Source organism: Anomaloglossus baeobatrachus, chromosome 4, assembly GCF_048569485.1.
Source record: "Anomaloglossus baeobatrachus isolate aAnoBae1 chromosome 4, aAnoBae1.hap1, whole genome shotgun sequence".
NCBI lineage: Eukaryota > Metazoa > Chordata > Amphibia > Anura > Aromobatidae > Anomaloglossus > Anomaloglossus baeobatrachus.
The window spans coordinates 15,378,946-15,384,195 of record NC_134356.1 but is presented as its reverse complement, the minus strand read 5'-3'; the positions used below and the strand labels follow the sequence as shown (position 1 = coordinate 15,384,195).

The 5,250-nt window shown below is 51.9% G+C and overlaps 2 pseudogenes; one reads left to right on the top strand and one right to left on the bottom strand.

The window, feature by feature from the left end:
* Nucleotides 1–3,924: 3,924 nt before the first annotated feature.
* On the bottom strand, nt 3,925–4,304 carry LOC142300974 (histone H2B 1.1-like; annotated as a pseudogene).
* A 322-nt stretch (nt 4,305–4,626) lies between these two features.
* On the top strand, nt 4,627–5,011 carry LOC142300973 (histone H2A type 1-like; annotated as a pseudogene).
* The last annotated feature ends 239 nt before the right edge of the window (nt 5,012–5,250 follow it).

Sequence of the window (5,250 nt, the reverse complement as noted above, 5' to 3'; positions counted from 1 at the left end):
ACAGGTTAATCATGGAAGGTATCTCGGGGAGACGCCTGCCATGATTAACCCATTATTACCTCGATTGCCACCGCACCAGGCCAATTCGGGATGAGTTGGGTAGAGTCCCGGAAATGTCGCATCTAATGGATGCGGCAATTCTGGGCGGCTGCTGGCTGTTCTTGTTTGGCTGGGTGGCTCCCCATAACGTGGTGCCCCCCCATCCTGAGAATACCAGCCTTACGCCGTGTGGCTTTACCCTGACGTATCAAATTTGGGGGGGACCGCACGTCAATTTTGTTCATTTACGTATTTATTTTACTGCATAATATGGATCCGCCGGCGACTGTGATTGGTTGCAGTGAGACAGCGGTCACTCAGCTTGGGGGCGTGTCCGACTACAATCAATCATAGGCGCCTGGGCTGAGGAAGCAGTGAATACGAGATTGAATAATGAGCGGCTGGCATTTTCAAAAAAGAAAAAGCCACTGGAGGTTTTTCACAGCTGTGCAGCGCCGCGCCCCTGATCGGGGATCCGTGAGTATGCGAGAGGGGGAGAGACCGACCGACGGACAGACAGAGTGACCATCTGACAGCGAAAGAAACCGACCGACAGAGGGAGATTGACCGACATCGCATCCAGAATTCACAAAAAAAACCCGCACACGGACGGGTAGAACACGGACATGCTACGTGTCACATAAGTGCAGACACGGACCCATTCACTTTAGCGGGTCCGTGCCTGCGTGATGCCTAAGAAAAACGGACATGTTGAGAGTGTGTAAAAATGCACACACATACAAACGACACGGACACACGTTCTGTGTGGTTTTAAGTGTGTGTGCGGCTGTTACCATAGGGTAACATTGGTGTACGTGTCTCCATGCCACCGATACGTGCAAAAACGTACCAAACACGTACCGACAGCATTGATGTGTGTCGGAGGCCTTATATAGCGCTTTTAGTGTCAAAGATTTAGAGATGTGACCATCACTGCCACTAGTGGGGCTCAATCTAAATTCCCCATCAGTTATTGTAGTGTAGGAAGAACCGGGGAAACGCACAGAAACACGGGGAAAAATTACACACTCCATGCAGATGTTGTCCTTTGTGGGATTTGAAAACCGGAACTCAGAGCTGCAAGACTACGGTGCTAACCACCGAGTCACCACAACACTGCAGTGCTAACCACTGGGGCACCACAAGATTGCAGTGGTAACCACCAAGCCCCCACAAGACTGCAGTGGTAACCACTGAGCCACCACAAGACTGCAGTGGTAACCACCAAGCCCCCACACGACTGCAGTGCTAACCACTGAGGCACCACACGACTGCAGTGCTAACCACTGAGGCACCACACGACTGCAGTGCTAACCACTGAGGCACCAAGCTCCATATAACGCCCTTACTCGAGCTGTATACCAACATACACTGCTATAAACGCCATAATGTTGTATGTCACCACATGGCGCTGAATATCTTTCATCCTTACTGCCATATAGAGCTTTATATGCAACATGTGCTTTCTAGTCTTGTATACCCTTCATATAGTGCTGTGTAATACTTGTATGCGTATCCCACATAAAATGCAGTAAACCTCCAAACAATACAATGTTCACCCACCACACAACACTGGATACTCATAAAAAATACATTATACCGCCACATAGTGCTGAATATACTCTGTATACATCAGACATTCACCCCCAGCCACACGCAAAGGAGAAATTAGCAGCCATTGTGCGGGAATTCATACTCCGTCCTCAGCCACAGGTTTATTCCCAGCAGCTTTTTTAACCCTTTAGTGATCAGTGACGGCGGTGTTCCCAGACGCCCAAAGAACAGATGTAATGATCGAGCGCAGCGCCGACCTCCCGCCCCTCCCCCCGCAGCAGGAGCTGTAGCCTCTCCTTGGAAGATGTTGGCGGCTCTGAGAAGAGCCTTTGTGTTTCTTTGTTTCATGCTTGGAGCAGAAGTATTAACCCCCGAAGCCGTAGAGAGTGCGGCCCTGGCGCTTGAGCGCGTACACCACGTCCATGGCGGTGACGGTCTTCCTCTTGGCGTGCTCGGTGTAGGTGACGGCGTCACGGATCACGTTCTCCAGGAAGACTTTCAGGACGCCGCGAGTCTCCTCATAGATGAGGCCGGAGATGCGCTTGACGCCTCCTCTGCGGGCGAGACGGCGGATGGCGGGCTTGGTGATGCCCTGGATGTTGTCCCGGAGAACCTTCCTGTGCCGCTTGGCGCCGCCCTTCCCCAGACCTTTCCCTCCTTTGCCGCGTCCAGACATCTTCCACGTAATCAGCAGAAAACTATGACTGACGAGCGCACAGTCCTCCTTTATATAGAGCGAGAGAGGACCAGAAAGAGAACAGGAGAGATGACGCGAATACGGGGCGGAAAATGTTACTTGTTTTGCTCCGCCCCTCCTCTGCTGATTGGCTGAGCGCAGAACTGTTGGAGATTTTGAATTTCCCGCTCATTGTCTGGTTATTTTCCCACTTACATAGTGTTAATGCTAAATATAGACAACCTTTATTCCAATAAACTCTCTATATTCTAATATTGTGAATATCTCCATATACTGCGATAAAACCACCATATAGTGCCATAAAGCCCCATATTACTGCTGTACACTACCATATAGTATTGTATAGTCCCGTATAATGCTGGATGTCACCATATTGTGCTGTATAATCGTCATCCATATAGTGCATATACTTCCTATATTGTGCTGCCCCATAAAGTGCTGTGTACCCAATATACTACAGTAATCTAGATCTGTATACCGCCATATATCGCTGTATACCTAAAATACCTCTGTTTGAGGCAATCTATAGGAATAAGATCCCTGGAGAGCTGTTAGTCATTATTTATACTGACCTCTGATCTCCATTCCAGTAATCACCATACACTGCTGTATATTCGCATATAGCGCTGTATAGTCTCCACATACTGATGTATACGATCATATGGTGCTGTATATTCCCCATACACACTTTACTACTATATACCCTCATCTAGTGACGTGTGTGCTGTATGCCGCCATATACTCCTCTTTGGGTTGATCTACATGAGATCACTGGAGCTGAGTTAGTGACTATTTATATTGACCTCTGACGCCATTTTAAATATCATAACTAAATCTGATTGATGCACCCAGAAACGCAGCAGTGTAGACATTGCCGATATGGATGGAGTTTTCTTTTTATGCATCAATAAATATTTTTGTGGAGCGGATTTCTCCTCTTTGCAGTTAGTCCCGGCAGTAACTATCCGTGCTCCGCACCATGACTGCACTCAGGCATTACTGGGGAGCTGGACTCTGGTCCTCACCGCTGATAACATTGTGCCATGCCCTTTTATTAGTCTGTTGTATTCCGCCATTTAGGGCTGTATCTCCCCATATAGTGCTCTATAATACTGATATACTGCCGTGTACCTCCATAAAGCGCTTTATATTTCCATATTACCGTGTAGAGCCGATATCAGATCAGTGACTGCAAATCACAGCCCCAGATAAACCAGTAATAGATTATGTCACAGCACGGAGCAGCCTCATCCCTCCGCACTCCCCATGTGCTGCATTACAGATATGTACGCATCTCGTTTGCGGGCAGATACCGCATAGCTCCATATAGTGCTGTATCCTCCCGTACATTGCTATATATCCCCCAGTGCAGTATATACCTCATATCCCTTTCCTGGTCACTCAGAGCGGAGGCCGCTGGAGGTAACAAGTCCCCGGCAGCTCCATCCCCCCATATACACGATCCTCACCGAAATCCTCCAGCCACAAACCTCATCTGTAGCGACCATCGCAGCGGCAGAGGATCTGCTCCAATCACTGCCACAGCCAGAACTGAGACCGTCCTGGATAAAGCTCAGATTAGACAATGTGGTGGCTCTTAGAAGAGCCTTTGTGGTGTGGGGCAGCGGTGGTGATCACTTGGCGCTGGTGTACTTGGGGACGGCCTTGGTGCCCTCGGACACGGCGTGCTTGGCCAGCTCCTCGGGCAGCAGCAGGCGCACGGCGGTCTGGATCTCCCGGGAGGTGATGGTGTGGCGCTTGTTGTAATGAGCCAGGCGGGAGGCTTCCCTGCGATGCGCTCGAAGATGTCACCGACGAAGCAGTCATGATGCTCCATGGCCTTGGAGGAGATGCCGGTGTCGGGGTGCACCTGCTTCAGCACCTTGTACACGTAGATGGCATAGCTCTCCTTCCGGCTCTTCCTCGCTTCTTGCCGTCCTTCTTCTGAGTCTTGGTCACGGCTTTCTTGGAGCCCTTCTTGGGCGGCTGGGGCGGACTTGGCGGGATCAGGCATGATGCGAGCAGAGAGATCTCTTCACTGGAGAGAGAATAATGATCCTGCTCCTCCCAGAGCGGCCGTATTTATAGCGGCCCCATGCAAATGACACTGCTGTCACATCGCTGTTCTATTGGGTGACAAAGGCATGTGACCAGTGAAAACGGTCATGACCCTCGCCCCCTGCAGCTCATTGGTGGATGCACGAGTCTCATTCCATTCTAACTTCAGATTCAACAATGACAGGAGAGGGCGGCGGAGCGGTAGCTTATAAAACACTCGGAGCCGGCACAATCCTCACATTACACTTCTTCATCTGCTTATCTTTGAAACCACAGCGATGTCTGGACGCGGTAAACAAGGAGGGAAGACCCGAGCTAAGGCCAAGACCCGCCTCATCCGGGCAGGACTGCAGTTCCCGGTCGGTCGGGTGCACAGGCTTCTCCGCAAGGGCAACTACGCCGAGAGGGTGGGCGCCGGCGCTCCGGTCTATCTGGCCGCTGTGCTGGAGTATCTGACCGCTGAGATCCTGGAATGGCCGGCAATGCCGCCCGGACAACAAGAAGACCCGCATCATCCCCGGCACCTGCAGCTGGCCGTGCGCAATGACGAGGAGCTGAACAGGCTGCTGGGTGGGGTGACCATCGCCCAGGGAGGCGTCCCTGCCCAACATCCAGGCCGTGCTGCTGCCCAAGAAGACGGAGAGCAGCAAGAAGGGCAAGTGACACCGCTGACCCCGCATCCTCCACAACACAAAGGCTCTTCTAAGAGCCACCCACCCCGTCCTCACAGGAGCTGACCCCGTCCTCACAGGAGCTGGTCCCGTCCTCGCAGGAGCTGGTCCCGTCCTCGCAGGAGCTGGTCCCGTCCTCGCAGGAGCTGACCCCGTCCTCGCAGGAGCTGGCCCCGTCCTCACAGGAGCTGGCCCCGTCCTCACAGGAGCTGGCCCCGTCCTCACAGGAGC